Source organism: Ursus americanus, chromosome X (genome assembly GCF_024610735.1).
Source record: "Ursus americanus isolate L20-20 chromosome X, mUrsAme1.1.p, whole genome shotgun sequence".
Classification (NCBI taxonomy): domain Eukaryota; kingdom Metazoa; phylum Chordata; class Mammalia; order Carnivora; family Ursidae; genus Ursus; species Ursus americanus.
In genome coordinates this window covers 29,330,184-29,348,184 of record NC_142164.1, presented here as the reverse complement: position 1 = coordinate 29,348,184, position 18,001 = coordinate 29,330,184, and positions in this window count along the sequence as shown.

The window sequence follows — 18,001 nt, the reverse complement described above, 5'->3', positions numbered from 1 at the left end:
TCATACGATTTTTATCCTTCGTTCTGTCAATGTAGTACATCGTGTTGATTTGCAGATGTTGAATAATCCCTTGCATCCCTGTAATAAACCCCACTTGATCATGGTGAATGATTTTTTAATGTCTTGTTAAATTCGGCTGCTAATATTTGTTGAGGATTTTTGTATCTATGTACATCAGGGATATTGATCTGTATTTTTTTTTTCTTAGTGCCTGATTTGGGTATTTGGGTAATACTGGCTTCACAGAATGAATCTGGAAGCTTTCCTTCCCCTTCTCTTTTTTGGAATAGTTGGAGAAGGATAGGGATTAAGTCTTGTTTAAATGTTTGGTAGAATTCACCAGGGAAGCCAATCAGTCTTGGACTTTCATTTGTTGGGAGTTTTTTGATTACCAGTTGATTTTGTTACTAGCAATTGGTCTGTTCAGATTTTTTCTTTCTTCCTGATTCAGTCTCAGAAGATTGTATGTTTCTAGGAATTTATCCATTTCTTCCTGGTTGTCCAGTTTATTGGCTTATAATTTTCCTAGCAGTGTCTTATAATTCTTCCTCCTTGGTGTCAGTTCTAACTTCTCTTTCATTTCTGATTTTATTTATTAGAGTCCTCCCCCCCTTTTTTTCTTGATAAGTCTGGCTAAAGGATTATCAATTTCATTCATCTTTTCAAAGAACCAGCTCTTGGTTTTATTGATCTTTTCTACCTTTTTTTTTGTCTCTATTTTATCTATTTCCATTCTCATTATTTTCTCCTTCTACTAACTTTGGGCTTTGTTCTTTTTCTAGTTCCTTTGGATGTAAGGTGAGATTATTTATTTGAGACTTTTTTTCTTGTTTCTTGAGGTAGGCTTGTATTGCTACAAACTTCCCTCTTAGGACTGCTTTCTGTATCCCAAAGATTTGGAACTGTTGTTTCCATTTTCATTTGCCTCCAGGTATATTTTGATTTCCTCTTTGATTTCTCTGTTGACTCACTAACTTTTTTTTTAAGATTTTCTTTATTTATTTGACAGAGAGACAGCCAGCGAGAGAGGGAACACAAGCAGGGGGAGTGGGAGAGGAAGAAGCAGGCTCCCAGCTGAGCAGGGAGCCTGATGCGGGGCTCGATCCCAGGACCCTGGGATCACACCCTGAGCCAAAGGCAGACGCTTAACGACTGAGCCACCCAGGCGCCCCTCATTAACTGTTTAGTAGCATATTGTTTAGCTGCTACATGTTTGTGTTTTTCCTGTTTTTTTCTTATCATTGATTTCTAGTTTCAGACTGTGTGGTTAGAAAAAACGCTTGATATGATTTCAATCTTAAATCTATTGAGACTTGTTTTGTGACCTAACGTGGGATCTATCCTGTAGAGCGCTCCATGTGCACTTGAAAAGAACATGTATTCTGCTGTTTGGAGATGGTAGGTTCTGTGTATGTATATGTTAAGTCCATCTGATCGAATATGTTATTCAAAGCCATTTTTTCCTTACTGATTTTCTGTCTAGGTGATCTATTCACTGATGTAAGTGGAGGGTTAAAGTCCCCTACTATTATTGTATTACTGTCACTTTCTCCCTTTCCAGCTGTCAATATTTGCTTTATGTATTTAGGCACTCCACTATCGGGTGCATATATATTTACAACTGTTACATGTGCTTGTTGGATTGATCCCTTTATCATAATGTAATGTTCTTCTTTGTCTCTTATTACATTATTTCTTTTAAAGTCTATTTTGTTTGATGGAAGTACCGCTACCCCAGCCTTTTTTGTTTGTTTGTTTGCTTCCATTTACATGGAGTATATTTTTCCATTCATTCACTTTTTGTTTGTCTGTGTCTTTAAGTCTGATGCGAATCTCTTGTAGGTCGCATAGAGATGGGTCTTTTTTTTTTTTTAATCCATTCAGTCACCCTCGTGTTTTGATTGGAACATTTAGACCATTTACTTTTAAACTAGTTATTGATGGGCATGTACTTATGTCCAATTTTGTTCATTGTTTTCTGGTTGCTTTTGTAGTTTTCTGTTCCTTTTTTCTTCTCTTGCTCACTTCCCTTGTTGATTGATGACTTTCTTTAGTGTTACCCTTGGCTTTCTTTCTCTTTATTTTTTGTGTATCTATCATAGGTTTTTGGTTTGTGGTTACCATGAGGTTCATATGTAACATTCTAAGGATACGGCAGTCTGTAGTAAGTCGATGGTCACTTAAGTTCAAACACATTCTAGAAGCGCTAAATTTTTACTCCTTCGTCTCCACGTTTTATGTACATGATGTCATATTTTACATCTTTTTATTCTGTGATCCCTGAATTAATTTTTTAGATGTGATTAATTTTATTACTGTGGTCTTTTAATACTCATCCTAGCTTTATAAGTGATTGAGCTATACTACTTTCACTACATGTTTGCTTTTACCAGTAAAATTTTTTTCATAATTTTCTTACTTCTAGTTACGTGCTTTTGTTTTCCGCTTAAAGACCCTTTAACGTTGCTTGGAAGGCTGGTTTAGTGGTGATGAACTCCTTTAACTTTTCTTTTTTTTTTTTAAAAGATTATGTATCTATTTTAAAGAGAGAGCAGGGGGAGGAGAAGTGGGGTGGGAGAGGAAGGGGAAAGAATCTCAAGCAGACTCCGTGCTGAGAGCGGAGCATGACATGGGGCTTGATCTTATCACCTCGAAATCATGACCTGAGCCAAAACCAAGAGTCACACACCCAACTGACTCAGCCACCCAGGAGCCCCGTTAACTTTTATTTGTCTTAGAAACTCTCTCTCTTCAATTCTGAATGATGACCTTGCTGGATAGAGTATTCTTGGTTGTAGGTTTTTCCTTTCAGCACTGTGAGTATATCATGCCACCTTCTTCTGGCCTGCGAACTTTCTGCTGAAAGATTAGCTGATAGCCTTATATGCTTTCCCTTGTACACAACACACACCAAGGTATTGAATAAATAATGAAAGGATAGTACCAGCTCTTCTTTATCCCTGTACCCCCAGTCTCCAGCACAGAAATACGAGCGTTCATTTTGTGTAATGCTTTGGGTCGATCCATTTCCTATTTGACACTTGTCTCAACCTCCAGGGCAGAGAGAGACCTGTAGGACTGGTGTCTGTTCCCAGAGAACCTGTGAACACTTGGCTTTCAGCTCCCATCACCCAGCAAAGTTGTTGCGTGTAGTATGTGGGAGGGTCAGGCTAATGACAGTGAGAAGTGGCAGCCTTCAGAAAGGAAAGGAGGAAGTCTGTCAATAGAAGGCCGATGGAGAGGGGGTGCTTGGCTGGCTCCTGCGGAAGAGTGTGTTGACTCTTAATCTCAGAGTCGTGAGCTCAGGCCCCACACTGGGTGTAGAGATTACTAAAATAAATAAATAAACTTTAAAAGAAAGTTGGCCGAGGAACTAAAAGTTCTGGAGCAACGAGGATCCTGGGCTTGGGGGTAAGTTGTCTTCCAGGCCTCGGAGGCCCTGAAGCACCCCTGTGAGTATTCAGTGTTCAGTTGAAGAAGGCAAGAAGTTTATGGTGCATCCTGAATAGGTCACAGGCGAGGGGGCACCTGGCTGGCTCAGTTGGGAGAGCATGTGATTCCTAATCTTGGGGTCTTGAGTTCAAGCCCCACGTTGGGCATGGAGCTTACTTAAAACAAAACCAACCCAAAAAACCCTCTGTTCTGAATATGTAACAGTCTGAAAGCTTCAGCTCATAAGGGGGTGATGCGCCCCAAGATGTGATGGTCTTTTTGATGTGTCAGCTTAGCTAGGCCACAGTCCGCGCATTTATTCAAATACTAATCCGGGTGTTGCAGTCGGGGTATTTTGCAGATGTAATTAAATCTAGAGTTCGCTTTAAGTAAGGGAGGTTATCCCAGATAACCTGGGTGGGCCTGATTCAATCAGTTGAAAAGCCTTAAGAGCAAGGCTGAAGTTCCCCTGTGAAAAGAAATTCTGGGGCGCCTGGGTGGCTCAGTCGGTGAAGGTCTGCCTTCAGCTCAGGTCATGATCCTGGGGTCCTGGGATTGAGCCCCGCATCAGGCTCCTTGCTCAGCGGGGAGCCTGCTTCTCCCTCTGCCTGCTGCTCCCCCTGCTTGTGCACTCTCTCTCTCTTCTTCTTTCTTTCTCTCTCTGACAAATAAATAAAATCTTAAAAAAAAAAAAGGAGAAAAAGAAAAGAAATGCTGCCTGGGGACAGTGGCTTCAGCCTGTGGACAGCCCATGCCTATGAGGTCCGCTGTGCCCTTCTGAAAACCTGCCCTGTGAATTCCCAATTGGCCTAGTCAGACCTCACCATCGCAGAAGTCAGTTCCTGACGGTAAGTCTCTTAATAGGTATTTCCTACTGGTCCTGCTTCTCTGGTTGAACACTGACGGATAGGAAAAATAACTATGTTACTTCAAGATGATAGGTTCGTGATCAGATTAAAGTTTATTCAGATAGAAGATACCTACCACCGAGACGGTGATTTCTAATACCATTCTCCAATAAAAGAAACAAGCTTCCTTGTTTCCTTGGAGAAAAGGCTGATTCTAGGGCTGGGGAGGAACTGGATTATAGCACAAAGTATAAAAGAAATATCCATGTCCATTTTGATATAAAGAAATGATAGAAGGGGGGCGCCAGGGTGGCTCAGTCGTTAAGCGTCTGCCTTTGGCTCAGGGCGTGATCCCGGCATTCCAGGATCAAGCCCCACATCGGGCTCCTCCGCTGGGAGCCTGCTTCTTCCTCTCCCACTCCCCCTGCTTGTGTTCCCTCTCTCGCTGGCTGTCTCTCTGTCACATAAATAAATAAAATCTTAAAAAAAAAAAAGAAATGATAGAAGGAATGAATGAATGAATGAATGAATAAATAAATAAATAAATAAATAGGAAAGAAGAGACGAATCTCACATGCAGAATAATTCCAAATAGTTTATGGAGATATTCCTTCCTTAAAGGGTGCTCCCCACTCCTTTAAAGAGCGCTGTACATTGTGACTTCCTTCCACAGAGTTGTGAAGGGGGAAAAGCAACTTTCCAGTGGAGAAGCCTGACCCAGACTACTTCAGCCGGTGATCGAGGTCCATATCAAGGGTGAGAAATCATATTGATAGTATGTACCCTTAAGATGATCTGATAAGAATGGCACCTCCCGAAACTTAAAACCTCAGTCTAAACATGAGAAAAACATCAAATAATCCAATAGAGGAGCACCGTCCAAACTATCTGGCCAGCACTCCTCAGAACTGTCGACGCCACCCGAAAGGAAAGTCCAAGACACTATCACAGCCAAGGGGAGCCTAAGGGGACATAACAACTATCTGCAAGGTGGATGGGATCCTGGGACAGAAAAACTAAGAAGATCCAAATAAACCATGACCTTTAACTCTGTATTACCTTCTCAATTTTTTGGTAAATCTCAAACTGTTCTTTAAAAAGTCTATTAAGACACTGGATCGGGGGCGCCTGGCTGGTTCCATTGGGAGAGCATGTGACTCTTGATCTTGGGGTGGTCACTTCGAGCCCTACGTTGGGTGTAGAGATTACTTACAAAATAAAATCTTCTTTTAAAAAAAGAAACTAGATCAGGAAAAAAATCAGATGAGGGGCACCTGGGTGGCGCAGTCGTTAAGCGTCTGCCTTCTGCTCAGGGCGTGATCCCGGCGTTCTGGGATCAAGCCCCACATCAGGCTCCTCCGCTATGAGCCTGCTTCTTCCTCTCCCACTCCCCCTGCTTGTGTTCCCTCTCTCGCTGGCTGTCTCTCTCTGTCAAATAAATAAATAAAATCTTTAAAAATAATAATAAATAAATAAATAAAAGCAAATCTTGATGATTTCAGGGACTGGTAATTTGTTGACCCTCTGTTGATAGTGACTATCCTAGCTCCTAGTCAGTGCAAAAAACGTGGCTTTTCTACTCCCAGAGACATTAGCAGATAGTCCCCCAGAGATAACCTTACCTTTTATTTCATCAAAAGGATATAAAATACCTAAAAAGAATTTGTTCAACTTCCTGCAACCAAGCTCATGAACTGACTTGCATGTGTACCCATTTTTTTTACTCCTGTTATAGTAAGAACAGCTAGCATTGATGCAGTGCCAGGCACAATAGCAAGCCTCTTACATGCATTATCCCCTTTAATCATCAGAGCAAACTTAGGAGGTTCTCATAATTTTCCCACCTTCAAGTTGAGGAAACTGAGACTTGGCGAGGGTAAGTGACTTGTCCAGGGTCTCACAGCTACGTATTAGAACCAAGTATTCCAACCCAGATTCCAGAGTCTGAACTCTTTTTAAGTACTCTCTCCCCACAAAGTGGGGCTCAAACTCACAACCCCGAGTTCAACAGGCACGTGCTCTACGGATGAGCCAGCCAGGCACTCCGGAACTTTTTAAAAAATTCCAGTAGAGTTAACATGGTGTTATATTAGTTTCAGGCATACAATATAGTAATTCGACAATATACATTACTCAGTGCTCAGCAAGATAAGTGTACTTTTAAAGAGCTCAGGTGTAAGGACGCCTGGGTGGCTCAGTCGGTTAAGCATCTACCGTAGGCTCAGGTCATGATCCCAGGGTTTCCGGATCGAGCCTGGCGTTGGGCTCCCTCCTCAGTGGAGAGTCTGCTTCTCCCTCTGCCCCTCCCCTCACTTGTGTTTTCTCTCTCTCTCTCAAATAAATAAGTAAAATCTTAAAAAAAAATACTAAATCTTAGGGCTCCTGGGTGACTCAGTTAAGTGTCTGCCTTCGGCTCAGGTCATGATCTCAGGGTTGTGAGTTCAAGCCCAGTGTCCAGCTCCATGCTGGGCATGGAGCCTGCTTAGGATTCTCTCTCTCCTACTCCCTCTACCCCTTCCCACTTCCTCTCTAAAAACAAAAAGAGAGGTGCATCCTGGTGGCTGAGTGGGTTAAGTGTCTGACTTTGGCTCAGGTCATGATCTCGGGGTCCTGGGACCAAGCTCTGTTTCAGGCTCCCCGCTCACTGGGGAATCTGCTTGTTCCTCTCCCTCTACCCCTCCCCCCCCCCGCTCATGTTCTCTCTCTCTCTCCCACAAATAAATAAATAAATAACATCTTTTTAAAAAAAGAGTGAAATCTTGCCATTTGCAACAATGTGGATGGAGCTAGAGTGTATTATGCTAAGCAAGATAAGTCAGAGAAAGACAAATACCATACGATTTCACTCCTGTGTGGAATTTAGGAAACAAAACAGGTGAACATGTGGGAAGGGAAAAAAAGAGGAGAGAGGCAAACCATACGAGACTCTTAACAAGAGAGAACAAGCTGAGGGGTGATAGAGGGAGACGGGTGGGGGATGGGCTAGATGGGGGATGGGTATTAAGGAGGGCACTTGCTGTGACGAGCACTGGGTGCTGTAAGTGATGAGTCACTAAATTCAATTCCTGAAACCAATATTACACTATGTGCTAACTAACTCGAATTTAAATAAAAATTTTGAAGGGGAAAAAACAGTACAAATTTTTTTTTAAGTGTACTTTTTTTTAAAGATAAGTATACTCCTAATTCCCTTCATCTATTTCACCCAACCCCCCACCAAGAGTCTGAGCTCTTAATTCCTAGGCTCTCCTCCTCTGTAAGACGAATCCCTATTCCTGTGCTGACCCAACCCTTCCCAGCCCTCAGAAGCTTCGATCCATTCACTATTCCTATTGACCCCTCTATCTTCCTACTTCTCCTCTCCTGTGTTCTTCACATCAGTACGCAAACACACTGTCACTTCTAGGTCAAAACAAAACCCCTCTCCTCACCCACGGCCTCCTCCACTTCTTCGGACTTGCACACCCACAACCCAGCTCTCTGCTGGGTATCTTCACCTGGAGGTCTTACAGCCATCCCGAACGAAACAGATGCCAACCTGAACGCTGGATCCCTCCACCTTTCCACCCAAAACTCTATTCTCATGGTCTTTCCCCTCTGAGTAAATGACACCACCACCCAATCCACCCTGTCGCTCAAACCAGAAACTTGGGCATCACCCTTGCCAGCCCTGTCTTCTTCCTCCCCTACACTCAACCACAAGGCTTGTTGCTTCTACTCAATCTCTCTTATCTGTCCATTTCACTCCGTCTCCGCTGCCTCGCCTTAGTGCTCACCACGATTTCTCACCCAGACTACAAACCCCAGCCTCTTACCAGTCCACTCCTAGCCTACCCCGCCTCACTTCCAACCAGTCTGATCTCAGCAGTCCACACAGCAACCCCGATGATTCCTTAAACCCACACCAGAGAGACCACTGTCCAATTTCGAAACCTTCCATGTTTTTCTGGGCCTCAGGATAGAATCCAAACTCCCTCTCAAGACTTAGAGGCTCCCCAAGATCTGACCCCGCTTATGTCTTCAGCCTCATCCCTCATCACTACCCCTGTCAGCACTCTCTCCTGCCATCGCCGAATATATATCCCGTCTGCACTTGGCCACACATAGTGACTCTCAGTTCCCTAAAGTCTCCAGGCTTCCTCTTGCCTGGGCCCTCTCACAGTCTCTTTCTTCTGCAGAGGATCTGAACACGCCACACTCCAACCCCCAGACCTAACTCCTCTTCAGCCTTCAGAGCTCCGTTTGCTCTCCCTCAGCCCCTCCCATGCTCGGGACAGCTACGCAAGCACGTAAGGCCTTCCTCGCCACCGCACTCAGCATTCGGGGCTGCAACTATCTGCGTGCTCGCCTGCAGACTGTGAACCCGTGTAGATGGGAGCCTGTGGCTGTGGCTCACCATTGCAGCCCAGCACGCAGCACGCAGCACGCAGCACCCAGCACCCAGCACCCAGCACTGTGGGTCTGCCTCATAGTCTGTAATGGGTGTTTATGGAATGAACAAGTGGGAGGTGGAGGCAGTTGACCTTGAATTTAGACCCACGGTCCCTCTGATTAAACTAATCGTTTCGTTGTAGTTCATTTGCCTTCCGTTCCCATGCCTTTCTCCTGTCGGTGAGCCCCGTGGAAACACTTTTTCTAGTGAATACTGTATCAAGTGCACATTCAGAGAGTTACAAATGTGGCGCTAGGGGTTCATGACTTTAGAACCAATTTCCTCTTTTCAAGTGGAAGGAAACTGAAGTCCCAAAGCTGAAGCGGTCGGCAGGGGCAGGGCCCACTGCAGCTATAAATCTGGGACGAGACCTCAGATTTCTTTGGGTTTTTTTTAAGTTTGTTTATGTACTTAAGTCATCTCTACACCCAATGCGGAGCTCAATCTCATGACCCCGAGATCAAGAGTCACATGCCCTTCTGACGGAGCCAGCCAGGTGCCCCCAAACCTCAGATTTCTCGATTCTCGTACTTTATCGCCTCTCTTACATCATACTGTGACGGATTAAAGGTGATCACGAGTTCTTCGATACTCCTCCCAAGGGTGGGTTCTGTATTTCCTTCCCTTGCATCCAGGTGGCTTCTGTAACTGCTTAGACCAATAAAATACAGCAAAAGAGATACGCTGGGAAGAGCCCGAACTGAGAATGTAGGATCCCTTCCAAACATTTATTAAGAATTTCAAGATGGTGTGGCACCTAGTTGGCTCAGCTGGGAGAGCATGGGATTCTTGACCTTAGGATCATGAGTTCAAGCCCCACACTGGGTATAGAGATCACTAAAAATAAATACATAAACTTTAAAAAAAAATAGAAGAGGGGCGCCTGGGTGGTTCAGTCAGTGAAGCGACTGCCTTCGGCTCAGGTCATGATCCCGGGCTCCTGGGATCGAGCCCCGCGTCGGGCTCCTTGCTCGGCGGGGAGCCTGCTTCTCCCTCTCCCTCTGCCTGCTGCTCCTCCTGCTTGTGCTCTCTCTCTGTCAAATAAATAAATAGAATCATTTAAAAAAATAAGAAGAAATAAAATATTAGAATAATTTTAAAAAAGAATTTCAAGACGGCAAAAGCAGGGAGGGCGGCTGCAGAGTCAGTATGCCCATGAACATGCTCCTGCCGCCAGTTTCAGGGCTCAGGTCACAAGAGCCTGCCAGCAGCTTCCAGTTCCTGTTTCTTGGAACACGCAGTCAAGCCAGATGCCACGTAAGCAGTCAACTAGCCTGAGATCGCCGTGTTGTCAGAAGCCCGAGCTACATGGAGACGCCCTGGAGGATGAGAAGCCATGCGGAGGGAAACAGACCAAGGAGGGCCGAGGTGCTCAGCATGGGAGTGTAGGGGTTCAGAACGATCACCCCAAGATGTGCCATTTTTGCATGCAGATTATTTTGAGCTAAAAACAATCAAGGTCCAAAAGACTCAGGAAGAAATTCTGACCCTCCCCCTCCAACTGCCTAAAAGAATTTGGATGAAGAACTTGCTCTAGAAAGAGAGCTAACATAATATGAACTAAGTATGAGAGACAAGGAGGCACCTAGCAAGGCCCGTTTGATCCAAGTTCTACGTCCCACCGCTTTGTGTGGCCTAGCCAACACTTGTTTACCAAACATTTACTCCTTTCTATCTTCCTGTGAGTTGCTTTCCTTCCCTTTGAAGTCCCAGGCCCCTACCCTCTTCTCCTTATTTCAGAATGACAAATATACCTCGTTTTACCTGTCTTTGGAATCGCTCATGTTTTGTGGATTCCCCATACATACCTAATTGAATTTGATTTTCCCTGTCGATCTGTCTCATATCAAGACAATTCTTAGACGAGCCAGAAGAACTTTGAAGGGTAGAGAAGATTTTTCCTTCTCAGCATTAAGTGAAGAAACCATCCTGGGAGGGGATCCTCCAGTCCCTGTTGCCCCCAACATCCAGCCAAGGCCTACACAAGTTCCTGACCCACAAAATGATGATGGAAACAAAATGTTTTAGGCCACTAGGTTTTAGGATAGTTTGTTACCCAGCAATAGATAATGGAAAAACATACTGTCTCTAGTGTTCTTCAGAATGTCAGTGAAAAGCTTTTAAAGCACAAAGCTTTTATTTGTATAAAATGCTACCATTCTGGGATCCCCGAATTACATACAAAATATATGGTTATATGCACATTATAAACATATTACAAATGTCACTTTGGTGGTTAAAGATAAAAAAAATGTAAAAATGAAAAAAAAAAGATTAAAAATGCCTCTCACCCTAGGGACATATACTGTTTCGGCAGCAGCCTTAACCAGACCTTCTAATTTAAAATATGTGAGTTCAGAATACTTCCCTCGGCCCCTAGAAATACTTCTCTGTCACTGTACTTATGACGCTGTATGATAACTGCCTGTGTGTCTATTTCCCGGACTAGATCAATGTTTTTCAAACTGCGATGCAACCTATTAATGGGTTATGAAATGTCTTTTTTGATGAAATAGAATAAAATAAAAATGAGTATGTGTTGCACAAAAGTATTAAATCAAGAAACTTGCAGGGGTGTGTGTGTGTCTGTGTGTGTCTACTGGACGAGACTGTGAGATCCCGGTACGGCGTCCACGCCTAGCCTATTCACCACAGTAGCCCCAGCAGCCAGCATGCTGTCTGGCCCATGCACATGTTCTATAAACATTTGTTACATGAGTGAATGTTATTCTTGACATTTCCTATTTGGAGATAAGCATCCTCATCTTCTTGGGACCCTTTACTGTTTCGTACTAATGCTGGGCTCCAGGCTTCCACTCCTTCCGTAAACTAGGGAGTCTTATCGCAGCTTATGTATTATTTATTCACTTTCAGTTTTTAGTTTTCAGTGTATTCTTAAATATCTGCACCAGTGTGAGCTTTTTGTTAACTGTCTGCTGAAACAGAAACTGTCCATCCCCTCCCCAATCCAGTCAAAAGATAAAGAAGGAGGGAAAGGAAGGGAAGGAAGGGATGGAAGGGGAGGAAGGGAAGGAGAAGGAGAAAGAGAAAGAAGAAAAAATATTGGTTACAGATTTACTCCAGGAATGCTTAAAGATAACTTGTTACCATCTACTAAGTCCCAACAATAGACCAGGTGTTTTTGACATACTATCTCATTTAATTGTCACAGCAAGTCTGTAACACGGCATTATTAGCCCCCATTTCACATGTCCTCAGGGAGGTTAAGTAACTCCCCTAAGTCACCCAGCTGGCCAGTGACAGGCCATGTAAACCCAGAACTGCCCAGCTCCAAAGCTCCACGAGCTTCCTATATTCTTCTGCTGCTCCCACACAGTTAACGAAAGCAGCTACACAGAAGCTTCTACTAAGGCCAGACAGCCTACAAATAGGCCATTTTCTCTGTCAACCAATGGGAAAACAATCTGTGTAGACACAACCTTAAGATACGCGTTACTGACGTAGACATCATCAGTGGACCTCAACAGCTTTTGGTGATGTGTAAGCATACCAGGAACTCACTTTCCAAAAGGCATGCTTCCTTCAACACCACCCTCTAAACTGCATACTTTTTTTTAAGATTTTTTTTTTAAGTAAGCTCTACATTCAACATGGGGCTCGAACTCACAACCCCGAGATCAAGAGTTGCATGCTCAACCGCCTGGACCAGCCAGGCACCCCTATTTCATTCTATTTTTAGACGAATGAGATAAATGTTTTATTTTCAAATAGTTTTAGATTTACAGAAAAGTGGCGAGAATATTACAGAGAGTTCCCGTATGTCCTGCACGCAATTTCCCCTATGGTTACTGTATTTTTTAAATGTTTTCAAACAAGGGGCGCCTGGGTGGCTCAGTCCATGAAGCATCTGTCTTCGGCTCAAGTCATGATCCCGGGGTCCTGGGATGGAGCCCTGCGTCAGACTCCCTCCTCAGTGGGGAGCCTGCTTCTCCCTCTCCCTCTGCTGCTCCCCCACCCTGCTCGAGCTCGCTCTCTCGCTCTCTCGCTCTCAAATAAATAAATAAAATCTTTAAAAAATGTTTTCAAACACAACCACAATAATGAATTGATAGCAATCGAACAAGTTGCCTCTATCGTGTGCTGTTTGGAACCCATCAAAATACACATTTCAGAGGACTCGGATGCCAGGCGGTGGCGTATAAGGCAGCCACGAGGGCTTCTTCCAGAATAAGCAGCTCCAGATAAGAACATGGGACTCATCCTTGAGTCTCCAAAGAGAAGTAACATTTTATTCTAGTTTGAACTTCCAACTGGCCTTGTGGCCCAAACTAAGAATTTGGTCTAAGGTCAAAAGGGTCTGTCTTTTTCAAATCCCACAGCTCATAAGCTGGTCTAATTTATTTCAGGATTCTCCCTTGTTTACTTGACATGTCATCTTTCCCACATCTCAGTATTCTTGGAAACTTCTGAAAATACACATAGCAAAGCAAACTTCAACAAAAATCAACATAAAGAACCGTAGGAAGCACTGGGTGAAGAGAAGCAGCCAGAAGAGGGCAGAGGCTCAGAGACGGAAGATGTTGCTGGAAGCAGCACCAGGACTAGCGTGCAGGTGTCTTATTCCCGGCTCGGAGCTGGGGGATGCTCTTGGGGCAGGTCCCCTCAGTTCCTACTGCTCTCTCTAAGCACCAGCCCACCCACTGGGCAGTCATGCTTCCCCAGGACCCTGCCTATAGTTGCCTGATTTTTGACTGGGCCAATCAGGCTCACCCTCTCATGACCTTGCTGTTGGAATTCAGAGATTTCCACCCATTTCTTCCTGGGACAGAGTGGACGCCATGTTTGGCTTTGCTCTAAGAGAAACAGGGGACACAGGTCTGCCAAGAAGGACAAGAGCAAAGTGGATATTCAGAAAGAACCTGAAAGAGAGGCCCCAGGGGGAGAACAGCCTGCCTGGCTTCTTAATGGCTTTCAAGACTCTGGTTCTGGTTCTTCTCGAAGCCTGCCTGTCCCCTGTCCTGGGGTTCCACAAGACATCTTTGAAGTATACAAAAACCGCACTTAAAAAAAAAAAAAAAAAAAAGCAACATACGTGAGTGGCTCCATTCTAACCCTGAAAGTTAAGTTGACTTTTCCTGTTCTTTAAAAAGAAATTTTTTTTCTGATTATAAACACATGTTCCCTGTAGAAATTTTAATTAGCTTTCTTCTCATTATAAAAACATTTTTGTTAGGCCTATACATCCTGAGAAATATAAAATGAAAACTAAATCACTTGTAATGAGATGCATACACTTGGTTAACAAAAGATATGTGCCAAAATGTTCATAGCAGCTCTGTAAAGACCCCAAACTGGAGACTATCCAGACGTCTATCAAGAGGGAAATGGGGAAATAAATTGTGTTATATTCACATGCTGGAACACTTGTGAAAATCGAAAAAAGGAAACCTCATTTAAAATGGAGTCAGGAGGGGTGCCTGACTCTTGGTTTCGCCTCAGGTCACGATCTCCCTGTGGTGGAACTGAGTCCCAGGTCGAGAGCCCCACCACGGGCTCTCCGCTCAGGGTGGAGTCTGCTTCGGATTCTTTCTTCCTCTCCCTCTCCTCTCCCCTCTGCCCCACCCCCCGTTCTCTCTCTTTCTCTCTCTCAAAATAAACGAACAAAATCTTCAAAAAATAATAAAAATAAAATGGGAGTCAGAAAGCCAGAAAGGCGAGCTCCCAGGCCCTAACGTTCACGGTCAGTTGCAGACCCCAAGAGGAAGATGTACTTTGCATTTTCCACAGGAAGAAGCCTCTATTACCCTAGGGGAGGAGGAATGATTTTCTCCTTGCAGAGCCAATGACCAACTGTCACAATCCAGCCAATGAAAAACCACCACACTCTGATCTCCCAGTTTACTCCAGTGGACTTTCTGTTTATAACAGCCCCTTGCAGCTCTCTCCTTTCCTCTCCAAAAGAGCCTTCATCTCCTTTGCTGCTTTTGCCTTGGTTTGCATGTCCTGAAACACAATTCTCTGCTATTCCTGAATAAACTCATTTTTGCTGGTGAAAGAAGTTTTATTTTATTTTTTTAAAGATGTTATTTATTTACTTGAGAGAGAGCAAGAGAGCACAAGCGGCGGGAATGGCAGAGGGAGAGGGAGAAGCAGGCAGGGAGCCTGACTCGGGGCTCGATCCCAGGACCCTGGGATCATGACCTGAGCTGAAGGCAGACGCTTCACCAACTGAGCCACCCAGGCGCCCCTGTATGTTACATTTTAATAGAATTTTAAAAATAGCCTATAATTCCAGATGAGGGGGGAGGTGTTCAATTTTAAACTTTCTCTTTTTCTTTGCTTCTTCTAGGAAATGACTTGGGTCTGGCCTATGCTGCTGGTCTTCGCTTTTTTGGTTTGCTTTTCTAACATTTCCCTCCCTCCTGTTATGTGCATCTTTGTTTTTCTGGAGCCTCTCTAAACTCTCTGTATTATCGGCTTCGCTGGAATCTAAATTATTCAAATTGATCAAGAGAACAGTTGCATTGAAGGTCAGGCTGAGAGCCAAGTCCCGTCGGGCTGCTTGGGTCTCCGTCAGCAGCGTCAGTCGCGCAGCCCCAAGTGGCCTTGTCGGGAACTGTTCTCCGAGCGCCTGTTACTGTGGCCAAGGAGGTGCTCCCACAACCGGGTGAGTGGTGTCACTCCTGCCATGCCTGAGCTGTCACGATAGGTCCCCTCCTCCAGGTCCCTTCCCTAGCACCTCATACTCCAGCTACCTCCCCACTGTGCGTGCGTGTGTTTGGGGGGGGGGTCACAGTGTGTCCCCCTGGGAACCTGGCTCAGGCCTTCCCCACGGCCCCAGGCAAGTCACTGCTCGCTCACTCCTTGTCAACGTGTTAGGCCCACAGTTTGTACCGCTCTCGCTCACGTGCACGCCTGTTTCCCCCGTCACCCGTCTGCGTGCTCGGTCCGTACATCGACGGCGCACCTCATTTGTGTCAAATGCTGGGTGAGGGGAGAGCAATGCGCAGCCAGCAGGACAGCCCCGTCCCTCTCCCTGTAGAGCCCGGGCCGATTTCAGAGGTACTAAGCACAAGGCCCCAACTGGATCGAGGGGAGAGACCGGGAGTCAGGGAAGGTCTCTCTGTGGAGGTGAAAAATAGGCTGAGACCTGAAGGACGACTGGGAGTTGGCCCAGGTGAAGAGGGAGAACTTTCCTTACCGGGACTAGCACATGGGAAGGCTCTGAGGCAGGGCGGAGCTTGGGGCTCAGAGACCAAGCGGCCAGTGTGGCTGCATCCAGCTTAGAGTGAAGAGGGGGTACGAGCCATGCCATGTGTCTTTGGGGCCGCTTGAAGACTTGTCCCGGGACCAGTGTGAACTGGCGGGAAAGGGGACTGGTGTGCTGAGCCGATCTGTGTCTCAAAAAGCTCACTCTGGCTGGCTGCCGTGCAAGCAAGCCAGGACTTCTCAAACTCGCCACTATTGACATTTGGGATCGGACAACAATTCTTTGCTGTGGGGGAATGCCCGGTGCATTGAAGGATGGTTTTTTGTTTTTGTTTTTAAGATTTTATTTATTTGAGAGAGAAAGAGAGCACAAGCAGGGGGGCACAGCAGAGGGAGACAGAGAAGCAGACTTCCCGCTGAGCAGGGAGCCCGATGCGGGGCTCAATCCCAGGACCCTGGGATCATGACCTGAGCCAAAAGCAGTTACTTAACGACTGAGCCACCCGGGCGCCCCGTATTGAAGGATGTTTAGCAGCACCCCTGGCCTCTATCCACTAGCTGTCCGTGGCACCTTCTTTCCCATTGTCGTAAACAAAGAGGTCAGACATTGTCAAATGTCCCCTGGGCGGGGCAGGGAGGGTTCTGGCAGCAAAATCGTTCCCAGCGAAGAACGACCGTCCAGCCATTTATTTCGGTCAGGCCAATCAGTGTTCTCTGATCAGGGTCTGCCACCATCCCTCCCTCGGTTCCCAGACACGCACATATGATGGACACAGGCACACACACAGGTGCACGTGGCCCTGACCACAGTACTCTTGCAAGTCATACTCGCCTCTGGCTGCCCAACACCCACCAGGGTTTTGCATGGGCAGGGGTTTCGTGTTCACTTCTCTGGAACAGAACAGGTCCAGTGAGGTGTAAATGGTTAATACATTTACCATTTACATTTACATTACATACCATAATACATTTACCATTTACCATAATACAGTGAAATGGTTTCACTCTGTTCGATCTGGTTCTCATTGCCATTTCTGCTTACAGCAGCCACCTGGCAGCTTAAGCACTCAATATGTTAGCTGCTATTTTAGCAGGAAATGAGAGTTGCAGAACCTTCTTTAATCTGTACAGTGGGAGAATACCCAGTACAACTGATCTTTTACAGACATTATCAATCCTTACAAACCCAAGGTAGGTATGATTTTCAACAGAGCACAAGCAGTGGAGAGGAAGAAGCAGGGAGCCCAAGGTGGGGCTCGATCCCATGACCCTGGGATCATGACCTGAACCCGAGGTGGACGAGTGACGGACTGAGCCACCCAGGCTCCAGAGATGACAGCTGGTTCAGGGATGGAGCTGGGACTTCACCCAAGGCCTGAATGCATGGCCCGGGATTTTCACTCTCATGTTGCCCTGCCCCCTCTCCAAGCCCTTGAGGGGTTCATGTACTCCGAATTAGAATCCTGGAATTGGAAGGGAACCGGCATCAATCTAAGGCTGACACTGAGCACCGACTCCCAGCCGGCTCTGCCTGACTTCTCCCTTGACCATCTGCCCCTCCCCACTAACCCACTTTTTTTCCCTGCTTTATCCAGCACATCGCTCATGTCTGCTGGGGAGGGATCCACACCAAAACTTTAATCCTGCTCACTCCCCGTCCCTCTTCTTTTCCTAGCCAGGTACCAAACCAAGTGCTGTAGCCTACAATCACATCTCGTGCTCACAGTCCTCCGAGGGAGCTCCCCCTGGCCTCACATCACAGATGGGGACGCCGAGGCTTTGAGTGGGCAAAGGAAGAGCAGCACTGGAATCCCAACTCTGCAGTCCCCGCACACCCCAGACCTCTGCGGCCGGAGGCAAGGGCTGGGCAGTAATAACACAGGGTCGACCCCACATCGTCCCAAACTGACCTCTTAGTGCTACGCCTCCTGTAGTTTGTCCGTGTAGATCTTAAGTGTCTCAGAGCTCCCAGTAGTCCCCCTTCAGGAAGCACCATCCTAGTCCTTCACATCTGGGAAATCGAATACAGGCAGCTGTACGAGCTAGAGAGAGACCAACGGAACCAGGATCTGCACCGACCTCCCAGGCTCAACAGTAACCCGTTATGCACAAGCAGCTT